This window comes from Dermacentor albipictus, chromosome 1 (assembly GCF_038994185.2).
Source record: "Dermacentor albipictus isolate Rhodes 1998 colony chromosome 1, USDA_Dalb.pri_finalv2, whole genome shotgun sequence".
In the NCBI taxonomy this organism is placed as follows: Eukaryota; Metazoa; Arthropoda; class Arachnida; order Ixodida; family Ixodidae; genus Dermacentor; species Dermacentor albipictus.
This window is the reverse complement of record NC_091821.1, coordinates 162,421,100-162,444,128: the sequence shown is the minus strand read 5'-3', so window position 1 is coordinate 162,444,128 and position 23,029 is coordinate 162,421,100. Positions and strand designations below refer to the sequence as shown.

At 44.2% G+C, this 23,029-nt stretch overlaps 1 pseudogene; it reads right to left on the bottom strand.

Moving 5' to 3' along the window:
* Positions 1-5,698: 5,698 nt before the first annotated feature.
* Positions 5,699-15,198, bottom strand: LOC135911677 (uncharacterized; annotated as a pseudogene).
* Between the last annotated feature and the right edge of the window lie 7,831 nt (positions 15,199-23,029).

The window sequence follows — 23,029 nt, the reverse complement described above, 5'->3', positions numbered from 1 at the left end:
TCTTCCGCTGTCCCCGTCTTTATTTGCGGTCAATATGATATGCAGTATGAAGCCTTGCGCGCTGGCACAAATTACAAGCATTCTAAGGAGTAATGTTTCGTACCATTATAACGGTGGGACAATGAACACATTGCTAAGCGCAACAGTCCTAGGTTGGTGTCACCATGCCATTGTTCGCGCTCACCGCGTGCGAAAACGATGTAGTAAGGAGGCTTCCAATCGGCTGAGTCTCTTGGTCACGCAGGCCTGGTACGGTGGGCACGCAGCGTCCATGATTCCGTTATGTGCTCATGCAGGTTCATTGTGTGCGTGGTGACCACTAGCGAATCATGGTGTGTAAGCACTGCTGCTTGTCAAGCCAAGCTGTCTACAATCTTTTTTTTCTCACAGTGGCTGAAATTGTGTTCTGGAAGGGCACCTCTGTCACCACTCATTTTGTGCATGGGAACTGTTCGCATAAAGTCTTCGTTAATTGATTTTTGTAGTGTAAAGTGTTTCATTTTAATTGATCACACCTAGGCGTAAAGGAGTAGCCGGTGGCTGTAAGATTTACCGGCATCTGGAATATTCATTACTTGAAAAAAAAAAGGTGTGCTACAGCCTGGCACCCTACCGTATCTGTTGATTATAAGAACGAACAAGATACAAAGTTGCTCCTACTTAGCAATGCAGAGCAAAATTCTTATGCTCTTTTAGCTTCACTCGTGATGAAAATCAACCTTTCATGCATGCTGTCGATGTTTACAAAAGAAAAAAAGAAACAGGGCAAACAAATTTAATTACGGGATTTAGCGTTCAATGGAAGGACATAAACAAGAAAGGAAAACAGCGTAGTTAACTAGTATAAGTACCAAACGTCTACTCCGTGATGGGAAAAGAGGTAAATGGAATAAAATGTGACAAGGAATAAAAAAGAACGAGACAAAAATACGCACAATAACGCGATGCAACATGCTGCAACTTTCAAATCCGGTCACTCAATTCAGAAATCCTTAAAAATCTCAGCAGGACATTTAAAGCCCTTAGTGCCGAAACAAAGGTGTCGAACCTAATCCGAACCTGAACCAAATGCCGTACTCAAGCGCCAATTTTGGGAGCAACTGAACCCGCACCGGAACCGATATATTTAGAACTTGCCTGAACCCGATCCGAACCGGAACTGACGAAAATGACGGTTTGGCACGAAACGCTTCAAGCATATAAGGCGACAACGATAGCTCAATAGTCTGCACGATAGTTCGAATAACTATACTTCAATCGGCCCACCCTACTAGCAGATTGTTACGAGTTAGGTGTTGCGTTTCTTGCAAAAATGAGGATGGACGATGAGTATGTCCTGTAACTACGGTTTCCTCAGCAGAGACACTTGCACTGCTAAAGTGGGCCATGCCAGTTGTGTTCCGCCATCGAAAAGTTGTATAGGGGACTCTACGGAATCAACATTTCTGGTGACGCTCCCTAATCGGCAGTTAGGTCAACTTGTAACTAAAGCTAGGTATGTTAGATAAAATCGGAGAGTGGAAAAGACTATGCCCTCAAAGAGGGATGTCAACAAGTTCACCTGCATAACTTATTCTAACCAAAACACTGCGGTCACTAACGAATCCCGTCACCTTCTCAGTGAGCATAATCATGGCTATAGATGGCACGCAAAATTCGCTTTTGTTATGTGCCATGCTTCAACCCGCATTTACTGCGTATCTTTGAGTTGTAGAAATAATTCGTGGGGCACAATGTGCGTGATCTTGATCATAGGTCAGCAAACTCACTCATGAGTCAACTGCCTCAGACTCAGACCCACCCGTCAGTCTGAGTTTGAGTGATCCTGGCTGAGTAGAATTTCCGTGAGTACGAGTTCGAGTGAGCCCCGCTGAGTGCATTTTCGGTGAGTTTAAATGCGAGCTGGTCGGATTAAGCAAACTTTTGGTGAGACTCAGCCCGGGAGTGAGCTCTAAGCAAAAAATATTTTTTTCTGAATGAGTCTGATTCAGTTCGATTGATTTTGCCTACCTAAAAAATAAAAATAAAACATAGCTAAAATCACGGCGAGAGCGGCAATACGATACAGCGTGCCGCGTACATCGCATGAGAGCAAAAAATAGAAAAGAGCAAGGCACGAGGGTTTCCAGATGGCCCCCCAGAAATATAGCCAAACGATCTGAAAATGTAGCCCAAAAATAACCAGACCCAAATGTTTTATGAGCGAGAAGTTGCCAAAAACATAGCCTAAACGCTTTATGGTGTTCTACAGGTGCCTTATGTGTATATGGCGTAAATGGTGTCAAAATCTCACCGCGTACTTCTGGCTCCAAAATTACTTCTGCCGCATGCAACCAGCACAACACGGCCCTCAAAATCTACGTAAACTATTGGAGTGAGAGCTGCCACTCAGCCGTGGATTTGTACGCCACTTATTGTTACAATGAACCGAAGGATTTTTTTTTCGATTTACTCATGACGTTATCGGTATTTACTGAGCCACGTTCTGAGCTAACTTTAGTTCATGCCTCGCTGTACCCGAGGCATTTGTCTATAAGAGTCAAGCAAACTCTCGCCAGCTCCAACGTTTAGGATCAGATTCGGCTGTTTCCTATCGTGTGCCCAAGAGGCGACTCGAGCTCAAGGAATCAAAATAGGGACGCCTTTCCTAAGCTTGATTCATAAAACAAATATGTTAGTTATCTCCCGCTCTCTTTCTTTTTCAATTTACTCGAGAACAGCTTGACGCTGAGTTAGCAAATGCTGCCGCTTATAGGCACACTGGACTCCGGTGAAAATTTGAAACCTTTTCGCGTTTTCCTTGTGCGAAGAAGCTGCAGTTGTGACTACAATTCGCCTTTGATTGGGAACAAACAGAACGGCTTGCTGGCCCATTATGGAATAGGTGAATTAATGTGTATAATATTCATTGCCACAGGGATTCGCTGGCAAGATCTGTGCAAAATGAAAATGTGTACGCAAGTTTCTGTGAATGCAGGCACGAATGCGTGTGTTGCCAAACTGAGCTGTGTACCTTACTTTCAGTGAGACTTCTGAGAAGAAAAAAATGTAATTCCGCTAGGGAACACACACAGTCGATTTATATAGGTAACGCACGGCTGTCATGAAGTACAAAGTAAAGTTTGTCTAAGAAATTCAAGCATCATATATTAGAATAGGAAGTCAGTAGAACACTATTATGCTTTTACGGACTGGCAAAAACTCTTTTCATAACCAGTATTGCAATGTGTGCAATAAATAATAAAATATGGACGTAACAGTACCACAAGCACCTGTTATGTACATCGAACGCAGTTTTTTTTCTCATTATAGCTGCAAAATACGCATGAGTAAACTACAATGTAATGACTAGTAAGGCGAACAAAGAGGAATTACAATGATGGTAAAATACGCGCATATAGAAAGTAAGCCATAATCGCAATTATTCCTACACACAAAGTTTAAAGGGAAGAAAATTGCCGCAGGAGAACGGTATGAAAACCGACAAGTTGTCATCCAGATGTTGGCAAGGCAATCACTCACCGAGCTTTGGTGAGCAATTGGATTGCCATCTTCACAGAGCTTATCATTGTAATAATATGCAACGTTCAAGAAGTATCATGAAAAAATAGCAACTTTCACATAATACGTAGCTGCTTGACTAAAAGAAAGAACGAAAAAAAAACATTGTGTAGAGTGCCAGTTCGTACTTCTCACACTGTAAATTTACGCAGATGGATTAAATATACAGTCTAGCCATATTTAAATTAACTTCCACTGTCACATGGACCATATAGACATGCAGAGTTGAAACGCAACAGAAATGTTCATCTGGCTGAAGATCTTTGCAGCAGTCCCCACTCTCTGCGAGACCTTACTTCACGTGAAGGAGAGCTTGTAGTGTCTAATTCGACATAGGGTTTCTCAAATCATTCTTTGACAAGGAAACCTGGCTGAACACGTGTTGGACGGGTGCGTTCGAAACAGGCAGCGCAAGTATGGACAAAGCAAGCTCAGCCAGCAGAGGAAACATTGGATTTCCGGCACTGGTTCTTGCCTTCCTGATGCTTGGTGATGCCTGGTGATACTAGAGCAGAATACTTCGTTTTGTTCGACAGTTGAGACTACTGCGCTTCGCTGAGCATGCACATAAAGACTCGAATCGTCGCGTTTCTCGTTTAAAGCTACTTGAGGATTTTTTCATAAAGTTACTGGGTGTATAAATAACACGGTGATTTCCGGGAGAACCAAGCAATAGGTTTCGAAGAATCCTTGAAAAACATTGAAGGACCATGGGCGCAAATGACTCGCCACGACATGCGTGCGAGTACTTGACCTGTTGTCTAAGTCCACATAATAGTTTGCTGTATAGCAGCCGGCATGGGACACGTACTCGACAGCTGTGAGCCCCACCGCTCTTCTTACTGAACCACGCGTGAACGGGCAGCAGATGGCGCGGAAACCAAAACAAACAGAAGAGAGCTTAGCGCTGGAATACGTATAAACATGGCAGCCATGACTTGACGCCATCTTCCCAGCCCCGACATTGGCTAAAAACACAGCCTTCGAGGTTGCCTACATATGTTCGTAGCAGCAATGAGCTTTGGCTTTTCATAAAGCGGAGTTCCCGAATTTTGTCAGTTTTGACGTGTACTTTCAACTCGGATGTCTTTAAAATAGCCCGAATATATTCATGTAGCAAGCTCAAAATTTTCGGCGCCAACCCGCATAGGTAGCAGCTCAATTTGGCTATTAACAGCCCACTCTGGCAACCATGCAAGGCCCACGTGGCCGTCGTTCGCGTTGTCGTCCGGCTCCGCGCGGCACCTGCAACACCCCTTCCCCACCCGGCCATCATCCTATACACGCAGCCTTTACGGCCGTCCTAAGTTGGCGGGGCTAAGTCCAGACTCATGGCGTTACACTTCTACCGCACTTCCAGCTCCCCCTTTTCCATGTACCTCCTTGTTTCGCGTTTGCCTACAAATCGTGCCTCCGCATCACGCTGGAGGCAGATTTGGAAGAGAAGGGGAGGCAGGCTCGCTACGAAGCGCAAAACATCCGGGCCCATGCGAGTACTTTGTTATGTGTAAGCTTTCCCTTTCACTGTTGCCGCCGAGGTTAAACAACGCGAAACGTTACAGTTCCGTGGGCTGCGGTGTAGCGAGAAGCGAACAATATCGACGTCTCCTAATTTCTGGAGTTTGGTATAGGCTTAGTTACTGTATCCATTAAGCGTTTGCTCGACCCCTCCCCTATTTTGTCTGCAATGCATTCTTGCTTTCGTGCAAAAGCGGTGCTGGCTATCGTTCAGCGTGATTGACGACTGACAATGTGGAGCAGCTTGTTTGCTAGTCGGACCACGCATCTATTCTTTTTCTAATTTCTATAATGAAAGGTACTCATGATGCTACTACAAAGTGACCGGACTTTCGAAATGATCAGGAGGCCAGCACAACCTTCGAGAAGAAAAAGGTGACTTTAGACCCTATAACGTAAAACTATTCCAATATGTTTTCATTCCAAGTTCCTAAAGTCAAATTTGCGTAGCCGCCGACGTAAAGCATCGGGTGGTGACCCAGTGCGTTGTCTTAAGAGCCAAATCAAACGCGCTCATCATTTATAGGATGTCAATTTTTTGGTTTCTAAGCGAATAGCGTTGCCTACATTGAGCAGTTTAAAAAAAATCTAATTGGCACACAAGATACGAGGGGAACGCTCAAACGGAGAGAGATTCTAGGGGGCCGACCCATGCACAGTGAAAGTAGAGAACCGGATGAGGAGGGTGGTGCCGGCTCCTGGGATTGGTCCGCTTCTCTTTACTTAGCTTGCAGTGGCTGGTTGAAAATCGAGCCTGCGAGCAACAAAAGGTTAAGAATAGCCCTAAAACGAATCCTCAGCAAAGAAAAGTTGGCTTAGCGTTGTCGTAAACGTCCCGAAAGGGCTCCCCGGCAGGTGCGAGTAGCCAGTGCCTGAGTGATCGGCGGACAACCATCTTCTATTCCTTTCGGAACGGGGCAGTCTCCGGCTATTCAGAAAAAAATTCAGTTTTGCTCGGCATAATAATGCATTTTTCACGAGTACCGCCACTTCGACGCGGTGACATTTCGCGGTTTTGGGACGTCGCGTGATCGACAGGTGAAGGGCGCGCAGCCCGAAAACTTCTGGCCAATAGCAGAGGGCTAATGCCGAAAAGGCGTCGAATGATAAATAATTATTTTTCTTTTGTTTGGCCTAGTAATGCATAATCAGTGTGTGCATGTCAATCAGATGTGGAGCTATCGCAGTTTTCGTGACATCGCGTGACAAACAAGCGAAGTGGCGGTGGCCCAAAGAAGCTTTTGACAAATCGCAGAGGGCTGATTGCAGAATTGAAATAGAAAAGATTGGAATAGCTTCACATTATGACATCCCTGGGGTGCTGTAACGTAAAGCTATTCAAAACTTCTCTATTCGAATTCTGCGATCAGCCCTCCGAGATTGGTCAAAAAACTTTCGGGCCCCACCCCACTGCCCCTGTCTCTCACGCGACGTTACGAAAACCGCGAAAACGCCCCATCTGATATGATGATTTCTCATTCAGCGTCTTTTTTGTCATAATACCAATAATACTGTGCTATTGATCAAACGTCTTCGGGCTGGGCCCACTTCGCCTGTCTGACGCGCGACGTGACGAAACCGCTAAAACTTATGACATCAAAGTGACGTGTACGCGTTAAAGACGCATTAATATGCCGAACAAAACTGAATTTTTTTCTAGATAGCCGGAGGCTGCCCCATTCCAAAAGGAATAGAAGATAGCTGCCCACAGATTTCTCTGCCACTAGCTACTGGGAGCGGTCGCGAACCATGGATTTCCCTGCATATAATAAAAAATTTCCGTGGCACATAACGCTATCTAGCTCTTTCGGCGCTATTAGATCTTGCCGTTGAGTGCGGGAGTTGGCCGACATTGAGGAGGATTTTGAAAACAGGAGGCTTATTTACATTACATATGAAACACAAAGTAATGAACAATCAAAGCCATTGACAGCCGGCAGCAAATCGGGTGCTGCGGCCTGTGACAACAGAAACGACAAAAACAACTCCTCTCCCTGCCTCTCGCTTTTAATCCTTTTGGGTCTCACAGGGAGACGCCATTTTCGACAATCGTCAAGCCAGCTCAGGTGTCATCATTTTCCTTCAATGGTAGGCGCCCGTGCCAGTGCCGTCACATTCAGCCAATGGGGACGCCTCCTCGTCTGGAACCGCTCAGCTGGAGGAGACGGGTTATTCTCGAACCACTTTCCAGAGCCGCAAAACACCTTTGCTCGGGACCGAAAACAACTACCTGGAACCGTGCCAGCCTCCCGTTGCACTTTCTGGAAGAGTCAAGCATGGGAGGGAGAGGGGGGAGGGGGGGAGACAATAGCTCGATGTGTGGCGCATGAGGTGGCGGTCGCCAACCTGTCTGAAGAGTCCCTAAACGTGACAGACGCGCCCCGGCGTCCCATAATTGGAATGGGAAGGTGATTGGATGTGGTCGGGGAACTTGAGTGATGCTAGGAAAAGAAAAAGGGTCCGTATCCAACAGCTCCTCCTCACCCCGGATGTTCGGAATGGCCGGTGAACTCAATTCGCTGGCCGTAAGGAACGCTGATGGAACATGTAGTGTACTGGTTACAAGCCTCGTGTGTCGAATTTCTGGATCCCGGGCCTTGGAGAACGTACGTAAAACAAGCGAAACAACATAGCGTTGCACCACGTGCAAGCGCAGGCTCTTCACCTCTGACTCGCGAGGCTATTACTATGTCAAAATCAACCCTGTTTTTTTTTGCCCTTTGCAAATTTTCATAAAGTAGTTCCAACCACCTTTCTAAACATCTTCCTATATCTCCCCGAATGCCGACAAAGCCAGAGTGATATTGTCGTTGCAAAAGAAACGAGGGAAAGTTAAGCAATTTTTATAGCTATATGCAAGCAAAATTTTGAAACTACAAGTATGACTTCCAGTCCATAATAACGCTTCCGACCTCCTTAGTCAAAGGAAGGAAGGTAATATGTCGGTTTACCGAAACAACCGGCTCAAACCATCCGCGTTCCCATTTAAATTGCCCCTTTTGTAACGGACAGTGAAGTTATATTCCTGGAGAATTAGACTCTATCTGAGCAAGCATCCGTTCTTAGGGGACATGTGTTTGAGCCAGGTCAGAGGACAGTGGTCGGTCTCGAAACTTAATTTCGCTCCGTACAGATAACAAGATAATTTGTGGACCGCCCAAACTAAGCAGGCGCATTCTTTTTCGGAAACGCTGTACGCCTCCTCTCTGCACATAATTTTCGGCTAGTATACAGTACCGTATGCTCCTCCACGTCTTCGTCCACCTGGTTGAAGACGACTCCCAACCCTCTGTCACTAGCGTCGCACTGCACGATAAATTCCTTTGAATATTCGGGGGTCCAAAGCACTGGTCCTGAGCTCAGAACCTTTTTCAGGTGCTGAAATGCGGTTTCTTTGGCCTCATTCCATGGAACTTTTTCGGGCTCTCCCTTTCGGAGGGTATCATTCAGGGGGCTTGCTACGTGTGAGAAATTTTGAATGTACTGCTGGTAATAACCCAGGAGCCCCAGAAAGGCTCTGACATCCGTCTTAGTTCGCCGTTCAGGAAAGTTATTGATAGGCCTTATCTTTAGTTCGGAGGGCTGCCGCGTTCCTTGTCCTACGACATGCCCTAGGTAAATAACTTTCGAACACTCGAAGTTGCACTTTTCGGACTTTTGCGTGAGACCCGCGTCTCGTAGACGTGCCAGCAGCTTCCTTAAGGGATCCATGTGATCGTTTCAGCTGTTAGAAAAGATGGCCACATTATCTAAGTAGGGGATCGCGTAATCTTGTAGGTCTTTCAAAACAATATCCATCAGTTTGGAAAAGCTAAACGGTGCGTTAACATTAGTGGTCGAAATGTGCCAAGCGGGGAAGTGAATGCTGCGTAGCGACTTGAGCTTTCTGACATGGGCACCTGCCAGTTCCCCCTAAGTCAATTGTTGAAATGCACTGGGCTCCGCCCACCCTTTCAACTCGTTCTTCTATGTTCGGTATAGAGTAAAGTTGGTCCCTTGTAATCGCAATAAATTTCATATAGTCGACATATGGACGCCGCTCTTTCCCGCTCACCTCTACGAGAACCAACGGGGAAGTGTAATCACTGTGTGCTGGCTCAATGATTCCCAACTCAACCATTCGTTTGATCTCTACTTCTATTATTTGCTGACGAGGTGAGACCCGGTACGGTTTAGATTGGGCGTTCTCGTCTGATCTCAACCCAATCTCATGAGCAATGAGCGTCGTTCTCCCCGGCCGGCTACTGAAGCAATGGCGAAATTCCACAAAGGGTTTCCGGAGGTCGCTTACTTGATCAGCTTCGAGAGCCAGTCGGTTTACAGACAGATTCTGGTTGACCTCTAGGGAGCGTTCCGCATCTGTCACTGTCGCTAAAACTGAAAGTTCGACCACTTCTTCTTCAGACGCGTTTACCACCATGTTCACAACCTGTTCCCTTCCACAATAAGGTTGCATTAAATTGCAATGGTAAATGATTCCCTTATTCCTTTTTCCGCGAACTTTTACAGTCTAGTTAGTCTCCGATATCTTCTGGGTAACCTTTACGGGTCTTTCCCACTGTAGCTCAAGTTTGTTTTTTCGTGAAGGCCTTAGGATCATCAAATCAAATCAAATCAAGTTTATTTCAACATGCAACTGATGCTGAGGACCGTGGACAAAAAGCCAGCAAGGCTTGACGTGGTCCAGTTTTACAGCAGCAACAAATGCAACAAAGATTAGCACGGGTAAAAACAACAGCAATTGGAAAAATAGGATTTCCACATTAATAACTGCGAAACATTAATCATGATAACTATGAGCAAGTACAACAAAAAACAAAAAAGTAAAGCTTACATGATGAGTAATTCTCATAAATACAGCTAGTCATAAAATACATCACAAAACACACAAGAGATAATAAAACAAATGAAGCACTATCTACGTCGCTATTACGACACAATATATAAAAATATTTCATACAGTGACATATACAGAAGGATTCGATACGCACCAATACAAAAAAAATCGTTATACAAGAATTGAGCCTGTTCAAAGAACATTCATACATCTACGTACATATTCGCATCTAGAAGTATGTTTATCCTAGCACAGAAATAAGCATTACTTTATGTTTGCCTTGTTTAAATGGTAGGGTAGTCGAAAACGTAGCATTTGATAAGTATAATTTGTTCTAGGCCTTGGTAGTTCCCATATTTCAGAACTCCTTGTACTGACCACCTTATGTTTTGCTATTAAGTTGGAAATACGTTTTAGGGTGTCGTTTCTTTTAATACTGGTCATATAATTTCGTAGTAACATATTTTCATAAATGTTAGGCGTTGACAGCAAATTGAGCTTTTCAAATAGAGGTATGTGTTAAGTAAGGGACATCGAGTATACAACGTACAGCCTGTTTCTGTATTCTATGCAGTACATTGATATTAGACAGCGTTGTAGTGCCCCAGAACAGATGGCAATAGTTTATATGCGGTAATAACAGTGATTTGTACAAAATAAGTTTAATACTTTCTGGAAGAAAAAAACGCAACTTGCATAGTATTCCAGTCACTCGAGAGAGCTTACCTATTACCATTTCCATGTGAGCATTCCACGACAAATGTTGCTCAAATATATCTCCAAGACACTTAATAGAAGGAAAAATAGGCAAAATGGAGCTGTTAAGCTGTAAAATGGTACTAGTGTCAATATTTTGATTTTTCGGCCTAAAAATACAGCTTTTGTTTTATTAACATTTATTGTTAGCGAGTTCGCGATACTCCAAGATGATTATTTTGACAGCACCTCGTTGGCTTTAATTATGAGATCTTCAGCATTTTTTTCGGTTACAAGAATTGTAATGTCGTCTGCATATGCAATAAATTTTACGTCTTTGTCAATAGTCACTAGATCATTAATATAGATACAAAAAAACAAGGGGCCCAAAATGCTGCCCTGGTGTACTCCTGCGATAAGTGGTTTCAAATCGGACGTATAACTGTTTATAACTACGTGTTGCATACGGTGTTGGAGATATGATTTTATTACCTTAAAAAAACGCCTCTGAAACCATAATAGTTAAATTTTTTTGTAGGGTAGCATGATTAATGCAGTGAAGCGCCTTTGAGTAGTCGACGAAAAAACCCAGTGTACATAGCTGATGTTCGAAAGAATCTAATATAATTTCCTTTTGTGTTAGAAGGGCAGTTTCAGTAGATTCACCTCTCGTAAATCCAAATTGCATGTTTATTATTCATGTATGTTTAGTTGTAAAGAATGTAATGTGACTGTGAATTAATTTTTCCAGAGGTTTTGAAAAAAATTAGCAAGACGGATATTGGTCTACAGTTAGTTAAATCGCTGTTATCGCCGCCTTTGTGTAACACTATAACTTTAGCAACCTTTAGGCGTATTGGAAAAGTACCATCAGATGAAACAAGGTTATAAATGTATGTCAACGCCGGAGTGATTGCATCTAGCACGAACTTAGCAGACCCAATTTTAAAACCATCGGCATCACAACATTTACTATTTCTGATAGATAAGAAAGTGTCGATTATTTCCGTATCTGTCGTAGGAGTCAAAAATGCAGATTGGCTGGTCCTTGTAGTTAGATATTGCGAACAATTTGGATCGTGAGAACTCTTTGCTAAATTGGTAAAGTACTTGATAAAGATTCGGCTAGTTCCTTTTCTGATATTGCATTGCCATTCATTGTAATTTCTCTAATAGTCTCATTAGAACTGCTTCGTCCAAGAACTGTGGTAATACGCTTCCAAACAATATCTGTATTTTTCATAACGTCAACATTAAATAAATTTTGTAAGTACATCCTTTTCTCGTGAAGCAGAAGACTGTTTACTTTATTCCTTTGAACCCTAAATTGACGCAAGGTTTCTTCAGACCGCGTTGAAATAAAGTTATGAAATAAGATATTTTTTGTGCGTATTCCTTTTAAACACTGTTTCGTAACCCATGGCTTTCTACATTTACGTGCAGGTTTCAACACCTTGTACCTGAAAAATTTCTCGTAAGCAGATTTAGACTTTTCATCAAAATACCCGTAAGCTGTCTCGGGGTCTGTAATAAGCAGTAGAGGTGACCAGTCAACGAGCAATATTTCATTGCGAAAATTGTTTAAACTACGTGCATTAATGTCCAGTACAGTCAAAGGAATGTCGTTCATGGTTCCAATAGATGTGTTAAGTTTAAAAAACAAAAAAATTGGGTCATTGATGATGTGAGTGCCTACAACACCGGATGAGAGATTTGTATCTTCAATGTTCGTTATGAAGACGTCTAATTAGCGTACTTGAGTCATCTGAAATATGAGTGGGAGAGTTTACTACATTTGCAAAACCATTAGATTCAAGTGTCCTATAAAATTGATCGCGTGGTTTAGAAGTCTTCAACAAGTCAATGTTTATATCACCTGCCATGATGAGCTTCAAACATTTATCCTTAATCCAGCTTAGGCACTCATATATAAAGGACAGAAAGCTTGATATGTTTGTACCTGGAGGTCTGTATACAACACAATATACATTATCATTGCATTTAATTGAAAGCACTTCACAATCAATAGTAACAAAGGAAAATGACTCAATCAGTTAGCACTGCAGCGTGTTTTTTACCATCAACATAACACCTCCTCCTCTTCGAGAGGGTTGATTTACAAAGAATTATTTATAACCGGGAACCTAAGCACATCTATTTCATTATTATACCAGGTTTCACTTATCATGACCACATCTGGGGTGAAACCAAACGAGGCAGTAAGAACAACAATTTGGTCTTCCCTATTTCTGGCTGATTGTGCGTTAATGTGAATGAAAGATAATGAATTCTTGTTCTTTGGATATAAGTTAGCTACTTCGCAAGGCGAGAGAAAAGTAGGGGAAGAGCTGTTTGTAGGTATGACGTTGTGGAAAGAAAACATCCTTTACTAGTCGATCTTATCAAGACCCGAGGTGCAAGCTATACGCATTTCTCGGGAAGACTCAGTTTTTCTTGCGAAAACTTTGCTGTCCCTTGTCCATGCAAAACGCCAATTTTTTTCTTTCTTTTTCGCGATTGTCACACCTAGCAGCTTCTTGAATTCGAAACATAAATGCTCCTTTATATATACTGGGGCAGACTATGCAAAACCAATATCAGCCGTTGAAAATCTTTTCTTTCTAGTCTTTTCTAAAAGTGCATCGCGATTCGATCTGCTGTAATACTGTACAAGAATGTTTGGCTGCGATGAGCCATTTGTTGGAATCCTGTGGCATACTTCAACATCGTCCTGTGTAATTGATTCACCGACAACATGGCCAACGTTTTGCAAAATTTTCGGGAGATTTTCATCTTGCGAAACTGGAATACCTTTGATTTCTAGGTTTTTGTTTCTTGGGTATTGTTCTAGTTGTACCATTCTTAGTTCATTCGCTTGCACCTGCTCTTTAAGGAGTGCACACTCAGACAGAAGACAAGCATTCTGAACCTTAATATCTGCGTTTTCCTTTTGGATGGCTATCATGCTAAATTTCGTTTCTTCGAAACATTAGTCCATGACCCTATCGCCTAACTTAAATGTTCGCCTACGCACATTTCTGTCATAGGACGCCTTCGCGGTTTTCTGCGCCTGTTTTAGGTTTTTTCAACCAGTTCTCGCGAGACATTTAAGCAATCCAGGAATTTTAAAACGTAACTCACCAGCGCCTGGCTTTCACATGTTCCTTCCCACATTTCTCTTAACATTCTGAGGGGGGAACGGATCGTCCAACCACACACCAACTCGGAAGAAGTGAACCCCGTAGCCTTATGTGGGACCCTTATAAACGCGAACAGGGTTGCGGGTAAACAGTCCTCCCAGTCTGCTTTGTGTTCATGGCCGAATGCACGCACCACTCTCTTAAGCACCGAGTGCACTTTCTAAACGCTGTTTGATTGTGAATAGTACACGGTTCTTTGTATCAGCTGCACACCACACCTTTCTAAGAACGTCGTAGTTAAAGCACTTGTAAATACCGTCTCCTGGTGAGCCTGAATCTCTGCAGGAAAACCGATTCCCGCAAACGCGGACAACTAAGCGTCGACCATCGCGGTGGAGTTTAGTTCCTTCAATGGAATCGCTTCAGGAAACATTGTCGCGGGACAGGGCATGGTCAAAATGTACTAGCACACTGATCGGCTCACCGGCGAAGGCCAGACTGTGTCGGTCACCAGCAGACGGAATGGCTCCGTGATTAAGGGAATCAACTTTAAAGGTTCCTTCCGCTTATCTCCCGGCTTTCCAACTCGCTGACCCGTGTCACAGGACCTTACATAATTTTCCACGTCCTTAAAGCATCCTGGCCAGTAATATTCTAACAAGAGCCTCTCCTTCGTTTTGTTGATTCCTAGATGGCCCGACCAGACATTTCCGTGACACAAAGTCCGGAGATCCGCCCTATACCTCTCGGAACGATTAACTGATCGAGGATACGGCCCCTACGATCTCGGTAGTGTCTATACAGCAATCCTCCCTTTTCCTGGATGGTAACGTTGCGCCTAGCTATGCCCTCTTTTGCATTGTAGTGTAAACGTGTAAGAGTCTGGTCCCTCTGTTGCTCCGTGCTGCGCGACTCCCTGTCGACCCGGAGAAGCCTGTCAAAGTCCCCAGAGGCAGGTGAAAGTACAAAGCTTCTCTTCCTTTCTGTTACTTCCACTGACGACCTTTCTTTGCTACGCGAGTTTTCTACGGGGATCATTTCAATTCGCACCTCTGCTGTCACAGTGTTTTCTTTTTCCTCCGTTGTCCGAGGTTCTACTAGGGAATGCGTTTGCTCGCGTTCCGCCACCGCTGCGCTGGGGTCCTCGGTCAGCTGAACGGCGATTTGGCGTGCTCGCGAGCGGGTTAATGCCTGCACCCTTCCTTCTCCGAACTCCTGACCGCGCTCCCGTAACAAATGCTGCGAATCGTTTGAAAAGAAATACGGGTAGTCCATTGGAAGTGCCTTCGAAACATTTGCCTCTGTCACTAGTTCTCCGAAAGGACCGGAAATTGTCTCTCGTGCTATTTGCAGACACACGCTGTGATCCTCTAGCACTGTCTTGATCCAAGTTACTTTCCCTGTATAATCCTCGGCGTTTACAAAAGAAGGGTGAACTAGGTCCATGCTGGCTCCACTGTCCTTAAATATCTTACGGATTGTTCTTCTAATCCGTAGCTCCTGGAGGTATGGACGGAGAAGCTCCAAGTTTTTGTCGCTTCCGCCCACGTAGAAAAGCACTACTGTTTTTTTTTTTTGCAATCCGACGCATAGTGACCTAGGCCCTGGCACTGATAACATCAGACCGGTCGCCTCTTCTCGAACTCTCGCGTATCAACCTTCTTTGTCTCCTCCTCCGGAGGGCTGCTAGCTCCTTTATCATTGTTCCCTTCCTGAGTTTTTTTCATCGACTCGGCCTTCTCGGTAGCTTTTACCTGTGTGTGTTTTTTGTGGTGGATATACCTTCTCGGATTATCCCTTCCATTTGAACGCTTATCGTCAGTAGTGAGTTTTTGTCGCATCACATACTCATCAGCTAGCCGAGCCGCCTTATCTACCGTGTCTACGGCATCTCTATCCTGCACCCAAAACCTCACTGACTGTGGAATGCTGCGGTAGAATTGTTCGAGACAAATACACTCTATAATTTTGTCTCTACTTTCGTAGACTTCGGCACCCTTAAGCCACTCAACAAGGTTTGCTTTCAAATGGTACGCAAACTCTGAGTAGCCCTCGTCGTTATTTTTGCTCGCTTCTATGACTCGCTGCCTAAATTCTTCGGGGAAATTCGGTACTTCCTACACAGCGCTGCCTTTACTTTCCCGTAGTCTTCCGCGTCATACACCGTTAATCTTGCGGCTACGTTCACTGCCTCACAAGGCAACAAAGTCACCAACCACTGTGACCAGGTGCGCTAAGCGAAATCACACCTTCAGAAGTTCTCTCTAAATGAACCAAGAATAAGGCAATATTCTCTCCATCGTTGTACGGCTCCATCCACTGGTCCATCCGACATGGCTCGACCTCGCTTGACCTGCTACTGTTGTCCCCTTCACTGCCCGCCGCTGGACGCGATTTCTGAAGAGATGCGCATGCGGAAGAATAGCCACTAAGCATGCCCGGCTAACCCCACTGTTTGCTACACCACCACCACCTCCACGGCCACTATATTGTGCATTCTTTTTCTCAATGTTGATCGTTTATAAAGGTTCTGCAAGTGCGATATATTAGTCTCATGTGACGGTCTTATAGTTAACGATATTTTCAATTCACGAGTAAGCCTGAGTGTGTGAGAGCCTGTAGGCGAAGTATACCTGCCTGAAAAAAAATCAACAGCGCACAACCGGTTGGCGAACCCGTCCGCGAACTGTTATAAATTTTTATTTTTCCAAACCCTACCAGAGCCGGAATGAAATCGGAGCGCGTTGAACCCGAACAGGATCGGTATTTTTTTCGGTTCGACACCCTTGGCTAAACCCGTCTTAAATGATAAACGGGCTATGAAAGGCGCCGTAATGGTGAGATGTGTGTTAATGTCGACTAGCATGCTTGTTTTACGAGCATGGCACACGAGCCTTCTTGCTTTCTGAGCCCATTGCGATGGGACGACCACTGCCGAGAACGGAGCGCGCGACGTCGTGCTCAGCAGCAGAACGCACCATAGCCACTGCGCCAAAACTACGGGTAACAATAAATATTTGTCGCAATACACAAGCTACGCTCACACGCCCGTAAGTTATCTAAGCGTACATGTCATTACGCATGGACACAATTTGTTACTGACGAGCAACAAGCTCATTTCATAATAGTAAAGAATTAATTGAAAACTGCACTGTCAGATGACTTCGTTTGGTGTGTAGAAGAGCGTATTGACCAGTCTGGTGTGACTGATTTAAAGACACCGTTAGGCTACTGTGGAAGAATTTTTAGATTTATTTTATTTTACGTGCGCTACATCTACGCGGGTTGGCAGGATTGCGTTACTTCTAGAAGCAAGGTGTGTGAATTGGTTCATGTTCCCTCCCCAAACTCAGTGATTTAGCTTTAGTTCCGCTGGAGAAACTCCTTTTCAGTCGTCTCAATGTATGCATTATCTTCAGAGTATTCAAATTTGTAAGAAATGATTGCCTTACATTAAGACAACCTGCTATTTCTGTCGAGCGAAGGTGCGAAGAGCGTGCTACGTACCAAGAATGTTTGTTTCCACTGGAAGTCAGACATGAATGAAGCTGGGCCTATAAGCCGTGTGATTACAAAAATCTCCTCATGAATCACTGCACATACTACGCTAGTTAAAATAAGTATACCTAAGCTGGGCTCCTGTAACACTTTAAAAAAATTGCGTCCACAAGTAATGGCTAAAAAAATCTGAGCAAACAATCATGCCGCAGCCCGGACGCAGGGTATACGAAGCGTACGCCAACTGCTGAACTTTGTTTTATGACAGACCAGACAAATCTTCTTGTCCAGTGCCAAGATAGAAGCACAAAAACAGGTGTTCGTTTTTACACGAACACAATACACCAACCACAAGGAAGTGGCAGAAGGAATTATAAAGCAAGAAAGTATGTTTCTCTGTTGTATTGTGAAAGCTGTGCATCGCGTGCATGTGGAAAAGTGGGGGCTATTCAAACCGGCAGATGCTTGAATTTTGGTTATCTGAGCACAAGTACAGTGCAAGAAATTACAAACAAGACAATTTAGCCCATCACAATGCAGGTGCGTTTCGTTGCTGAGAATAAAGCTGTGCCGTTGCAAAGGCCAAGAAGCAGACAATGGAAATTACTTGGAGAGCAATCAGTGAAAAATGGATAGGAGGAAAGGGGAGGAGGGACCCGCTTTTATCCTTCTCGAGATGCCCTTTCGCGCTGAGTATAAACTGTGGTCTCAGTGCTTTTGCAGACTATAAATATGTGTCTTCTGGCAAGTAAAAACCAGTTCTGTGTGAGGGCTTTGTATGTCTCTTTTTTGTCGCCTCTTTTGTCTGGCGTGCTGCGATTAGATAAGGATGAATAACCAACTAGCCAGAATGTTCACTCTATAGTGATTTGAAGTTGTATACACGCTTCGTATGCGCTTCGTATGTGCTGTTCTTGCCTCTATGGTTAAACTTTGCAGCGCTGCTTTTTAAACACAAGTACACTAGCAAATTTCTTTATCAGACCCGTCGAGCAATATACCCTTCTTGCAAGTGTGCAACCACTTTGGAGGTATGTAGCCCGTTTGTATGAGTGGTCTTTTTTATTAATTGCAATTTAGTGTTACGAAGCCATCATTGATCCTTATTGACAACCATCCCTGTAGTGTAAAAAGAGTTATTGGAACATGAAATAATTCAGAAGAGCAAATACGAGCACTGAAAGCTTTAGCGTATTTCTATTAAGTAATGGCCATGCGTCCCATTTTTGGCACCGACCGTTCTCTCTCTCTCTCTTTCCTACTCTAGTCTTCTCATTAGCGTCTGCTTGTTCTTGGCTGTTATTATTTATGTTCATTGTAGCAAGTGTCTTTGTCTCTACTATATTTGTGATCTACTCATGTCAGTGTTGAAATTATTGTCTTTCTTTTCTAGCTCTATATCCTCATGTTTCGTGCGCGCGTTGCAACAAAGCTGAGGAAAACGGTGGATGACATTTCCAAGGCCCCCATAAAATAAGTAACTTAGAATAAACTGCAGAAATATAGAGCTTCTATTCCACACCTGAAGTAGAACGGTAGAAGTCGTCTATGAACGCAAGGGGGGGGGGGAGGCGTTGAAGTTTATGAACCATTTGCCGTAGTGATGTCACAGATAAAGAGCAAAGGAACAAGATGACCTCTGACATTCGCACATTATGGCAACCAGCTTTGTTTCCGTTTGACATTCTCCAAGAAAGAGCTTTGCACCCCTCACCTTTTAATGCGAAGCATTATTCAGCTCGATCTCCTGGGAGGTGTTTGTACGGCGTCAGGGCATCCTCATTCGCAGCATCAACAAAAATGAAAATATTTACGTGTCCGATGACGGGTGTAACGGTTGTTCATCATGTATGCCTGTGTGCAGACAAGCGGTAATGAACGTCAGAGACGCATGCACATGCGTAAAATAACATTTATCTAAGATGTTAGAATTAAAGCCAAACAAACACTAAACAATGAGTACAAGACGAAAGTCACTAAAACAAACACATGTTTACATGAAGTCCTACGCGCACAGTTCAAGAAAGCAGCTAAAACATCTCGCTGATTCAGGTCACATGTTGGTGATGATCGGCAGTAGAAGTGTCCGGACTATTCTAGTTGGAGGCGAGCCAAGGCACGATGACTCCCATGAGAGACGAGCCAAGACACGATGACGGCACTGATCAGATGAGGCAGGCGACGGGCCCCGGCTGCATTACCGTTGCCAGCGCACTCGAATACGTGTCAGGCGGGTGGCTTCCACCATCACAACGCCACGGGCGACCTCGAGCAAGAGGCGGCTTCAAAGCAAAGGCCTCGGTTAGTCATCAATTAGGCCTCGTCCATGACACAGCCTTGCACTGCTCCGACAGGCGGCTACGAGCAGGCAACAGCCAGGCCAACTCCTAGCGGCCTCACGCCAGGCACCACTCCATGTCTGCACTAACAGGCAGGCGCGTCCTCAGGGCCGCCTCAGGTACCGCAGCAGGAGCTCCTGGAACAGCGCACTGGTCCTGCGTCTCCCAAACCCTTCTCGTTCGGCACCCGCCTCTTCTTATTCATTTTCCTGTTATTGAAATTCCTTGACGCCGCCAAGCGCGCAAGCTGCTGTTGTTGTCCTGACTGGCTGTGGCCCATACCCACAATGGCCATGAATCGGGTGGTTCAATTAGGTGCATAAAAAAAAAAGTCAAGGGAGTCAACAATTTCAACATTGGAGCTTCAAAACCCTCAAAACTTCTCGCAAAGTCCAACTTAAGTCAAATTAAGTCCTTGCACTACAATGGGTTTTTCACCCGGAATAATCAGCGCTGCAACCCCATGCACTGCCCACGAGTAAAGGAGTCCATGGAGGAGTTATCACTTTCTACGCAGTGTTTAGACGGTGTGTGTAACATGATGCACTGTGCCCTGTCAAGCTGCAGCGATGCAGACAGCATGGACTCTGCGAACTCTATACCAAACGCTTCATCAGCCTAAATGACGGTGATAAGTTTTATTTTCATTTTTCTTATAGCATGACCGCCAAGTAGTGCCGAGTCAGGCCAAAGTGAAACCTGATAAAGCTAAATGGCGGCGCATGCTTTCCTGGCAAGGGACCCATTTGCGACGTTTGATGGTGCTCTGAAATCTTTTCCAAGTGACCTTAGCACTAAGAAAGAGACCTATGCTGCATAGAAAAAGATAATTGAGATGGGATGACATTCACAAAAATGTCTCCCATTACAGAAACCACGGAGGAAGGCGAGAGCACTTCATCCTCTTTTTGCTGTCGGGCGGTGGAGGCGCGCGAGTAACGAGTATCTGAATAAGCGAGGCTCACGGTTCTCGTTGGAAGAGAAGTAAGAGACGAAAAGCAGTGACAGTTCGATTGTGTTATTGCTCAATTATATTAAAATCGTGTGTCATATAGTGCACTCTGTATACACGATGTACTGCTATTCAGAGAAAATATAATGTTAGGCAAAGAAGTACGCTCTGGAATCATCTTCTGTCGCATGACGCGTTCACTTGCACAAAGATATCTAGAATTATCGCAGTCTGGCACTTGTCAAAACATGTCACCAAGACCAATTTTTCGACATTCTACTTTGAATAATGCACACAAGATCTTACTTATGCTGGTGTGTTCAGGGCAACTAGCTCAGCATACAACAGCTCTAGAGAGCTTCAGAGTAACGTAGTATTTTTCCAACTCATGGTCGCGAACTAGGGTGTAAAGGATAGCACTATATCCTCTCAGGGGTTGCTAAATGACTAGGAAACTTAAAGAAAGTTGCAAACGGTCTTCCTAAACAATGTTGTGGACATTCTTGACCACTGAAAATGTCGTCGAAGCGGACGTTGGGGTTTTAGACATGCTTTTGCCATTCTAGAGCCGTAAGGCAATTTTGAGAAATCACATAGGCATGATGCGACATCGTTTGTTTCTTTGTGCAGGACATGTAAGCAAGTGAAATGATCCGATGCATTCCGGAGCACCTACTCTTTCACACCTAACTATGAACACTGCCCCACAAATTAGTCGCCAGGCACGCCATATTTTGCATTTTGCATTATGTGTACATTGAATCTATGACTGCGACTAAAAGCCCTTGCAAACGTTAGCACCAGGGCCAAAACTGCAACATTAGAACCAGTCCTCACCTGCACATCAGAAGGACCGAATTCGTAGAGTACTGAAAGTTGGACAGGATGATCAAGGTGTCCAGTTAATGTGTGTCGAGCCAGTTCGATGTTTCACAGAAGATAATTGAGATACTTACTTGTTGTCGGGTACAAATATAGCATGTGTTTTAGCGTGTACATTTAACAAAATTGCAATGTTGCTATGTTAATGAGCGTGTCACAAGTAATTACCTTTAGAAAACGCACAGGATGAGAGTGGAAGGAACAACCTGTGGACATATTCACACTTATTCACATAACAGGGCGGTATATTGTACTCAAACTCAGATGGGATGTTGGTGTGATAAGATAAATACATGGGCAAAGTTAACGGTGTCGAATTTAGCTAATTTTCTTATTGAGGACAATAAGATATTCGTTATTTACTCGTCAGAGTGGCTTCCAGGCTTCAATAGAAGCGCTGTTAGACAAAGTGGTGCATCAGGGTGAACGACTGTGCAAATAAAGTATCAATGAAGAACATCCTGGCAAAATTTCTAAATGGTAGATGAAATTTTACTTTACGGTTAAATTTTACAACAACCTTAGATGCTTGTTGAGAGACTAAAACGTTTACCAAAACAGAGCTCCTTGGTATATGAAGTTGACCATTTCTATACATAGGGTATGTGCTCCTTACAAAAAAAATGAGAACTAGTAAAATGCTAAGTTGTGAAGCAATCACCTGATTCTGGATGAATTAGCGCAATCACGTGGAAGCTGCGAAGACACCCTTTAGGGTAGCACTATAATTTCGAAATTGTTCCTGCAGAAAAAATTTAAAAGTGAGAGGAAAGGTGGTAAGCTGAAAATGTGCACCCGTACAGTTCCAGCCTGTATTAGGCAATTCAACTGTACGCTAAGAATTTGTTTCGCAGTTCTCATACGTTAATTTCACAACATCAACTGCGCGTCAAAAAAAAAAAAGGTCGTCCGCGCCGGAGAGTCAGCTGCGGCACGTCCAGGGCAAGCCAGGAGCCCTACCACTGACATATGAGCCACAACAGCGGTAGCGATCTCTCCATAGAGTGTGGTGTTCACATATGTAAAAGTATGCGGGCTGGAGCAGCAGCCCGCATACCGGCGTCACCTTCGTGCGCACTGGAAACCGAACACCGCAGTTAAGGCGGGAAAAATTACGCCGTGAAATAAATGTGCCGTGTAACAGGTGGTAATTTTTTCTAGCCACAAGGTATCTATTCTCAAGAACATGCTGGGGTAATAAAGTTGCAGGCTGTTTGCAGAAGCTTAGTTACTTCCTGGAGATCACATGGCCTTTAATCGGAGGCGCAGGAGGGGATTAGGTCGACGGACAGTTTCGCTACACTCTAAAAACAGTTGCACCCTTTGGGGTGCATATTTGCCCCACAACAATAATCGTCATCTGTCTTGCCCGCGTTTCCTTTAACGCTGCGAGCCCGGTACTTCCCAGTCACGAACGGCATGCGCGTTATCAGTGTGACGCAGCATTCTCGACAGCAAAGTAGCGAGCGCCGAGTTTTCAAGAAAGGAAACGCAAGCAAGGCCGATGACGATTATTGTTGTGGGACAAATATACACCCCAAAGGGTGCAAACTGTTTTTAGAGTGTAGAAATCATGGTTCCGATTCTACAAGATCGCTGAGCCTCC